Here is a 10,739-nt window from a genome sequence, read left to right as displayed (position 1 = left end):
TCTAATAAGATTAGTTATCATTTTATTTTTAATTAATTTTGCTTGATTTACTTGATATCCCTATTTAGTTTTGATTTTCTTAATATCTTAAAAAATTGTTATTAAAAGTAAACGTTTCTTTCTTCATAAAAACCAATTTTTTTAAAGATTTTCAAAACATTTTTTCTTAATTTTTATATATTTATATAATGTAAAAAATTCTCTTTAAAACAAACTTAAAAAAACTTAAAAAAAAAAAATAATAAACATAAAATATTTTTTTCTTTAAAAATATGTGAATTTGAACCGTTCACTCTTACCTCAGTTTACTCTATCACTGACGATATTTGTATTTAACAAGGAATTAGCTCGACCTCAAAAAAGTTATAGAAGTAGTAATAGTAGTAATTATGAAAAAGTTTCAAATTCTTGGCCTTGATCGAGTACACAGAAAAATGTCTGCATATAGATGTTTGGGAAGTTTGAAGTTCACATCTAATTCATTAGGCTTTGTTAACCATAAAACCAGCAAGAGTTGAATCAGAACGGATTTTTTCCGCTGCTGGGATAATTTTTACCAAATTAAAGTTTTGGGTGATAAATCACAAGCTACTTTATGTTTTTTAAGATAGTATTTTGTTAAACTAATAAAATATTTGACTGTAACTCAAAAATTATTCCTTTTTTATATATTTAATGCGGTATTGCGGGTATGCAAAAATAAATAATGGGTATGTTGGATTAAAATAGTTTATAAATATTATAAATTTACCTATTTCAATCGCTGCTAATAACTCCAACTAGTCAAGCTATGAAAAAATTTGCTCATGAGACTATGCAAAATGTTTTTAATGAAATGCGTGCAGATGTTGAATTTGATATTGTGTACTGTATCATGTAATGATAGATAGAAAATTAGGGGTTTTCAATTAATAAATGGTGTATTTGCATATTTATATGTTGGTTAAGGGAAAAGTTTTTCATTTCAGAGTTATAAGTCAAACGAAAGTTTGTTTATTTTAAAAAAAAGGTTGTTTATTAAAAAAGGTTTAAAAAAAATCTATTTTCATTAAAACCTTTTACTATAACTTTGTTGATGATTTACTAAAGATTTGAATAAACAAACTGTTTAGCAACACAGCCGTTGTTTAGGCTTTATAATTTAAGTATATATATTCACGTACAACGTGATATGACATTGAAAACAATTAATGAACGTGTTATTAAGGTACCGGAGGGCTCCACCTAAGAAACTTTTTGTCCTCTAAATCACGATATGCATTATTTAAAAATTTTTTTTGATTACCATGTAAAATAATTCATTTCTACATGTAAGTGTACTATTTTATTTAATGAAATGTGGATATTTTATAAGTTAATAATATTTTTCTAACGCACCCTCAATGAGGTTTATTAGCCTCACTTGAGGGTAAGAAGGACCAATACTACTATAACTCAATAATCGATAAAGTATCAAGAAAAACCTGCTACCTTATAAAGAATTTTTAATTAAGTGTTTTTAACACATGGTATAATTAGAAAGCTCTATAATAGCAATAAAATAAAATAAGACAGTTAAATAACTTACTTTATAGTAATTTCGGCGTCTTAAGCTATTTTATTGTTTATAGACAATAGTTGCTTTTATGTTTGTAAATCGTACATATCGGTAATATAGGTATCAACATATCGGTGCCCTGCAGATATATCTATAATATAAAAGTTAAAAAGTTGTTTCAAACTTCTAAAATTTGTTTTACAAAATACTCAAAAATGACGAAATTAGCGACCAAGTATGGTAGTTTTGGAACAATGATGCGGTAAATTCGGCATACTTTAGGAAATTAAGATGTTTATTGAAAACGCATTGATAAATTTAAAATATTATAAACAACTATAAATCTGCACCTTATAAAGTAATTGTCTCTTAAATGGAATTTATTACGCCTAATTGGCATAGTAAGGGTGTTTCAAACGCCTTGATTAATAATTTTTTAAACCATTTATTTTAGTAAAGTAAGAGTATATTAGCTAAAAGAGAAACCTTAAGGTTTCTCTTTTTTAATGCACTTTTTACGATTTTGTCTGTTCTTATATTTCAAAGTTAGAGATTTCTCTTCTTGAGATTTATATGGTGATCCAGTAATTTTTTCAGCATGATCTAAATGTAACATCATAAGGTTGTGAGGTTTCATCAAGCGTGGCTAATTCTAATAACTTCTGAAGTGTAAATGATTAGTTTGGTGAAACAGATTATCAATAAAAAATATTTAACTAAAGAGGGTGAATAAAATTAAGCAACATTTTAATTATCAAAAAATATTTGAAATGTTAAAAAGATATTTTAACTATATCTTTAAGAAACCTTATTTTAATAAAATTAATAAAAAATAATTAATTAAAACAACTGATAAGTTAATACTTTGTTTGATAGTAAAAAAATCATATTTATGTTTGAAATAAATTGTGGAACATGGTAAAAATAATACATCTTTCAAAATTATTTTCCTTTTTGAATAGCAATATCACAACCTGTGATAAAATCAATACGATCAAATTCTTTAGCAGAGTCTAAATCTTTGTTGAGTGTAGCATGTATTCCAGGTATTTTGTTTTAAAATATTTGATACTAAAAGTAAGTAATCAGTAGCCTTAGCTGTACATGTAAGCCTTAGCTGTACATGTAAGCCTTAGCTGTACATGTAAGCCTTAGCTGTACATGTAAGCCTTAGTTGTACATGTAAGCCTTAGCTGTACATGTAAGCCTTAGCTGTACATGTAAGCCTTAGCTGTACATGTAAGCCTTAGCTGTACATGTAAGCCTTAGCTGTACATGTAAGCCTTAGCTGTACATGTAAGCCTTAGCTGTACATGTAAGCCTTAGCTGCGGCAAGATTTTCATTATAATAATATTAAGTCAAAAGTGTTAAGGCATTCATTGTTTGATAATTGAAACGTTGGAAAAGAAAGGTGCTTAATGAGAAAGTGATCATTCAAAATATCATAAAATCTGTTTTTGATATCAACTATTTCATTTGGTCTGTATATACATCCTAATAAATAACTATCGTTACAAATAACAAATGCAACCCATATTTGTTCAATTTTGTCGGAACTTTATTTCAAATTGATAAGATACAAAATTGTTATCAATGTATATTGCAACACCAATTCTTTACTATCTTTTCTATACAAAAAGTAACCTTCTAAATTTGCAATCGAAGTCTCTCTGAACCAAGTTTCTGTTACTCCGATAATATATGGATTACATCACTATAGTGGTTTCTATGTAATAATTGCATCACAGAAACCACTATAGTGATGTAAAGCCATATAGTTTCTATAGAAATCATATGATCCATTTATTACATATTCGAAGCGAACACCATGCAGCTCATCTGAATGTGAAAGAGTTTTTAGCAACATGAGTCTAATACTAAATGATAGGAGAAACCGATTATTGATTGAAAATGTTAGCAATTTACTATATCTTAAAATGCATGGGCTACCACAAGGTTTGTTTGATCCTGGCTGCGAATGCGAAAAAATCTGCAGCAGCAAATATTTCATTTAATTCTCTATAGAAATTATGTAAACTTTCCATGATCATACGAATAACATAACTAAAAAATTATTCTTTTACTTTACTTTTTTTTTTAACTTACCTTAATATTCCGCTGACATGTCAATCAAGATAGGTCATGTCAATGACCTATCTGCTGATATGTCAAGCAAGGGCATACCCCCTCCACGTGACGCATAATATATATAATATATATATTATGCGTCACGTGGCCCTATAATATATATATATATATATATATATATATATATATATATATATATATATATATATGACTGGATATGCTGCATTAGAAGGCTGAAATTTAGAAGGCCAGTGTTTAGCATTTCGGCTATTTGTCATACTGTTAGTTGATAATGTTTATATTTTATTTAGAATAATGATACTATTTTAGAAGAAAAATGAATTAAATTTGTTAGCAAAAAAGATCAAGAAAAGGTTCAGTTATATTTTTGGATCATTCTGAAACAAAGTATTTAAAATAGGAATTTTTTATCGACTGATTTTATTGATGAATTACTTCAAAACTTTGATTTTACAGTAAAAGTCATGGTAAACAAATAATGATTATAAAATATAAACAGAGCCGTGGCTAGACTCCCCCACACCCTCCAACTGGGGGGGGGGGGAGCATTTTTAGGGGCCCTTTTTGTAATTTGAAATTTTTTTTTTTTTGTATTTTTATAATAAAAATATTTGAATATATATATAGCTACTGTTACTAATAATAAAAAAACATGGCCTTTTAAACACGATATTACCAAAATTAAGCAAGCGTGAAAAAGCAATAACATTTTTTATGTAGAAAAAAAAGAAAAAAAATGTTTAACTCCCGAGGTCCGAATTTTATGAAAAACGCGAGCTTTATAAAAATCTGTCAAACCGTTAAAGAGAAACCATTAAGCAGCAGTCAATCGTGCGAATATTTCTCTAATTCGCATATTTTATTAGGTGCGAATATATTATTATTTGTATTTAGATTACATATTTCAATGTTTATTTATTTATAAATTATTAATCGTTTTATATTTTTGGCAATTCACAATTTATCTTGGTAATAATTTATTTTATTACTATGCTATATGTTATTACTTTTGCTTTAATACTATGAAATAAAATATCTATTATTTGTTTCAATTAAATCATACGCATTGTTTTTAAAGAAACAAATGTATAGCATTGGAAAACTGTTACACTTAGCATTTGTTTATTTTAAAGTTCAAATGATTATAAGGCCATTAACATTGAACTGATTTTTTTGTTATTATTATTACTATTGTTATTATTGTTATTATTACTATTATTGTTATTATTATTATTGTTATTATTATTATTGTTATTATTATTATTATTATTATTATTATTATTATTATTATTATTATTATGCGTTGTCAGTTTTTTGTATTAAAAAAACAAAAAAACAATGAAGGTTTCCAAAAATTTATAATTATATTTCGATAGTATATCACGATATAATTATTGGTATGAAAAAAGTGAAAAGTGGTGCCACCAAGAGAAGAGAAAAAGCTGCAGCCAGGGAGGAAATCGCAAATCACTCCAAGCTAACACATTTTTTGAAAGCATTAGTTCAGACTAAAAGTGTTTCGATGCCAACAGAAACTACAAATAATTCTGATTGTCATTATTTGAATACTAGAGTAGAGTCAGATAGGTTGATATGCGAGTCTACGTCAAATGGCATAACAATTCCGCCTATTTTTCTCAGTGATGATCCTTCTGAGTGGCCAGATAATGTTTCTGACGCACAGAGGTGTGACATTGTTAAACGTGGTTTCAAAAAGATCGAAATTGATTTTCCATACAATTTAGAAAGAAGACGATTTTCACTGAATTATTATAACCGCAAGATGAAGAATGGAGAAATCTTCGAACGACATGGCTCATATAATCTTTGAACAGCAATAAATTGTTTTGTTTTTGTTGCAAACTTTTTGGGATAACTTCTTCACCATTCCGGCAAGGAATAACCACTTGGGAAGGCTTGTCAAAATAACTTAAAGAACACGAAACATGCAGTGCACATTTCAAGTGCTTTGAACAATGGATGACTTTACGAAAAGGTTAACTGATATTTTCTTTAATTTATTGCTTTGTTACTTTTTTTTTCTTAATTAATTTCTTTTTTCTCAATTTTGGAAATGCAGGCATTGCAAATCAAGCTACCATAGACGAGAAACAACAAAAGTTGCTTCATAAAGATATTTTGGAGGGCTGTGTTAGAAAAGATACTTGACATTACCTTACTTCTTTCTGCGAGAAATCTTGCATTCCGTGGTTCAGACACAGCCATTGGTTCAAAGAGCAATGGAAACTTTCTTGGGGTGTTTGAATTACTGGCTAAGTATGATACCGTTCTCAATGAGCTTATGCAAAGAATTCAGGACAAAGAAACCAAGGAGCACTACTTGAGCAATGACACACAGTTGATTAGACTTTTAGCCAGGGAGATTGAATCCAAAAACTTTTTAAGGTAAAAAAGGCAAAATACTATTTTATTATTTTAGATTGTACGCCAGACGTTTCGCACAAAGAACAAATGAGCATTATTCTGCGATCAGTAACATGTACTCCTGGAGTAGGTATCGACATTTCCGAAAATTTCTTTGGATATCTCACAGTAAATGATACCACTGGAAAAGGGCTTTTCAATACATTTTTAAATCAGGCAAAAAATTGGGATCTAAATATTTTAGACCGTCAAGGTCAATCTTACGATAATGGTGCTAATATGAAAGGAAAAGTAAAAAGTGTTCAAGCAAGGTTTCTGGAAATGAATCCTAAGGCCTTATGTGTTCCATGTGCTAAACATTCACTCAATCTTGTTATTGTTGATGGTGCACTGTCATCCATCAGTTCAATTTCTTTTTTTTGGTGTTCTTTCAAGGTTATACACGCTCTTTTCATCGTCTCCTCGATGGGAAATTTTAAAATCATGCGTGGCAATTTCAGTCAAGCCACAATCAGATACCAGATGGGAAAGTAGAATAAACTATAATAATAGAAGCGAAGTGGTTTAACTGTGTTAAACCATTTCGCTTCTATTTAAAAGAAATCTTAGAGGCACTTGAAAAATTGGAAGTACATGCCTTAGAAAAAAGAGATGGGGCAACAGCCACAGAAGTACGATCGCTGACAGAATATATTAGAACATGGCCTTTCTTATTATCAATCATTATTTGGTATGACGTTTTATTTCAAATTAACAAATCAAGTAAGCTGCTTCAGTCTTCTGCAACCTCTCTCGACATATTAGCTAGTGAAATAAATGCAGCAAAAGCGTTTCTTTATGAGTATCGCGAAAATGGATTTTCTGACGTACGTGTTAAGGCATCAGAAATCGCAGAAGTATTGGGTATTGAAAAGGTTTTTTCGATGGTGCGTTCACGAAAAAAAAAATTGATTTATTCATACGAGTGAGCTGATCACACTTGGCAACCTGAACATCAGTATAAAGCAGATTTCTTTTTGCCACTAATTGATATGTCAATTGCATCAGTAAAAGAGCGTTTTGAACAGATCAGCATTGTCACAAAGCTTTATGGCTTTCTTTACCTATCTGAGAGTCTTATCAAAGCTTGTAATGAAAATTCTCTGTCTGCTTATTGCAAAAATTTGCAAATAAAGCTTGCTGATATAGATTCTGAGGATTTAGAATCGGAGTTTAAACGTTTTGCCATAGTTATAAAGGAGGAAAAAAATGCTCTCCTAAAATCTGCATATGACTTCCTAAACTACATCTACAAAGAAGAGCTGCAAGAAACTTATCCCAATCTAGTTTTTGCGTTACGAATCATTCTTACTTTACCAGTTACTGTTGCAAGGGCAGAACGTAGCTTCAGCAAGTTAAAACTAATTAAAACATTTCATAGGTTAGTATAAATAATCTTGCTTCATTATACATAGATACGTGTAGCTTTATATCTTTGTATTTTTAAATAGGTCAACAATGGTCGATGAACGTTTGTCTTCCTAAGCAATGCTGTCTATTGAGAACGAGGTTGCAAGAACATTAAGTTATGAAGGCATAATAAATGAGTTTGCCAGCATGAAAACACGTCGTAAACCCTTTTTTTGATGGTTTGCGACGTACTTCTATTATCTGCGTAATGCATTTACAGTAGTTAAAGAAACTCTTCACTAGTAACTCTATATCAATTTAACAATTATAAAATATATCTAATTGAATTTAAGCGTTAATTTGATTGCATTTAGTCTTATGAACGGCGACGTTAAAATATGTCAGGTACCCAGCTGTTTTGAAGTAATCTGTAAAATTTATCCACTTTTTTAGAAAAAAAAAAAATTGAGGCCGTAATGGCTAGTTTTTTTAGCAAATCCATAAGCCACGGCACTGAATATAAAACTGGTTGTATTAATTTTGAGTAAACTAAATTAAAGTTCAATTAGAGTAGAAATATTAATATTATTTATTATTTAGGTAATGATAAATATTCGTCCTGAGGATCTGGTGGATTGTACTTTTGTAGTATCTACTCGGTATAGGGTTAGGATCCGTACTCAAACGGCAATCATTGCAGCAATATGCAATAAAGCTGGCATTAATCTTAAGAATGTTCCCATCTCCAAAGATTGAAGATCTAGGTAAGAATAACTAGTCGAACAAAATACTTGGGTTAATAATGATTCAATCACATTTGTTTTTTCTTCCTTTCTTTCTTTTTAATTATTTGGAGACCAGATAAAACAAGGTACAATGGAAACTTTGAGGGGAAAAAGACTTGTCCTGCACATTAACACCAAAAATATCAAAGAGATTGAGGAGAACTTAAATATTATTGTTACTGTTGAAAGAATGTCTTTTTGTGTTACTTTACCAGATATTGACAACACAAATGACACCTTCCTTAGGTTAGTCAAAGCTGAAAGCTTCTTTAGGTTAGTTAAAGCTGATCTTTGCTATATATTTTGACACCACTGCTTCCAACACTCAGGGGCGTCGCCTTGGAGGGGGTAGGGAGGGGAGTCTCCCCCTCCCAAAATCTAGAAAAGAGAAAAGTTGGGAATTTCCTTGCTACGAGTTGGGACAGTTGGGAAATTGGTGATAAAATCAAAAAATATTTTCTAGTTAAATAAAACTAAAATATTTGCAAAAATCCATCAAAGATCAATTTTTTTGACTTGGACAAATAAATTTTACGTTTATTAAACGGCTTAAGGATCATTTAAACCAGTATCATGACCGAGATGAAAAGAATGACACGAATATTATTAACTTGGATACTACTGAAGTAAGCAGTGAAACAACAAATTGGACTTCACTCATGGGGAATTTGGGTGTTTTAATAGATAATCTTAAAGATTGTAATGACATTTATAAAAAATATTGTAAAGAAGAATTAGTAAATGAAAAATTCGCTGCAATTGAAATTGTGAATGCAACAAGTTCTGTGGTGGAAATGTCAAAAAATGTTTTGAAAATGTGAAACGCTTTTATAAAAAAACTCGATACCAAAGCTCAAAATACTATAATTGACAAATCAGATTCATCAGCATTGATAAGCCATGAACCAGGTTTACGTCCACATACAATTACGGTTAATCAAAAATTGTATTTAACCCAGTTAGGGCCACACCAACAGAAACTTGCTAGATTCCCAAGTGACGGTAAAAACAGATTTAATCCTCAGTGGTACAAAGAGTTTGAACATTTAGAATACAGTACCCAGAAGGATGCCTCATTTTGTTTTGTCTGCCGCCTTTTCCCCAAGGGTGTTGGAAAGAAGGGAAAAACTAAAGGTGCTTGGATAAATGTTGGGGTGAGATCTTGGTCCAATATGAAAAGCCTTGGGAAAGACAAACTTGGAAACTTCAGGCGCACTTTACCTCTCAAGCACATAGAGTTGCATTAAGTGAATAAAAGTCGCTTTCTTATGAAAAAAGGGCATATAGATTACCTTATTGATAAATCCAATAGACTTGCTCTAGTAGAAGAGTAAAAAACAGAGGTACAGAATATAAAAAACTGTCGAATTTCTTATCGATACATGCAAGACTTTGGGAAGCCAAGGGCTAGCGTTTAGAGAATCGGACAATGCTAATCAAGGTAACTTTGTTGCAGTTGTTAATCTTATCTCTCGCCACAATCCCACACTAAAAGCCTGGATTGAAGATAGAGCTCTTCGTCCATATAGAGTTACATACACGAGTCCATTGTCTCAAAATGAAATGATTAGTTTAATTGCAACTGAATTAAAGAGTAAGATCATTGATGAAATTAACAGCTCCATTTTTTTTTCCGTGATGGCCAACACTACTCCCGATATGTCACATAAGGACATAATGAGTGTAGTTGTGAGAACAGCCAGTGTATAACAGCTTTTCAGTCGTATGACTACGCGAGTTCAATGTCTGGACAATTTAAAGGAATACAAAAGTATATAACAAAAGAAGTTGGCCATAATGCACCTTACATACCTTGTCAAGACCGCAGAACAAACACTGCTCTTGAACATGCCTGCAATGTTAATGCTTTAATACGAGAATTGTTTAATGTCCTCGAACAGTTGCATATTTTCTTCACATCAAGCACAAAAAGATTTAGTTATTTAAAAGAAAAACTTGAAGACATTGACATTGCAATACAGCTTGTAAACCTGTCTAGAACAAGATGGACCGCACGAGCAAAATCTGTTAAGCCATTAAACCAGTGTTTGGAGAAGGTTATTGATCTTCTTCAGAGCATCTCAAATAATAAGATTTTTGATACTAACACGAGAACTAAGGCAATGGGACTTCTGAAAAAAGCAACAACTTTTGATTTCATTATTACTCTTTTCTTCATGAAGAATATCATTGAGAAGATAAAAATATTAACAGAAATCTTAGAAAGTCCAAACTTCAATGTCATTGACAGTATTAATTAATTGAAAGTACTGCCAAGAACATACAAAATATCAGTAACGATACAGATGCTATGAATAATTTGATTGAAAGTGCAGTAATATTTTCTACGAAATTACACATTGATGCAGAAAACGATTACGAACGACACCATAGATTAATAGCAATAGAGATAAAAGCTTTTTACCGGAAAGAAATCAAAGAGGTTGACTCTATAGCCACGGGTTTAACCGAAAACTCGGTAGCATCAAAGGAAATATTTGCCCCTATCACCAAAATTTTTAGTATTCCGTTA

The sequence above is a fragment of the Hydra vulgaris genome, chromosome 09, assembly GCF_038396675.1.
Source record: "Hydra vulgaris chromosome 09, alternate assembly HydraT2T_AEP".
NCBI classification, from domain to species: Eukaryota; Metazoa; Cnidaria; class Hydrozoa; order Anthoathecata; family Hydridae; genus Hydra; species Hydra vulgaris.
This window is presented reverse-complemented; position numbering follows the sequence as displayed.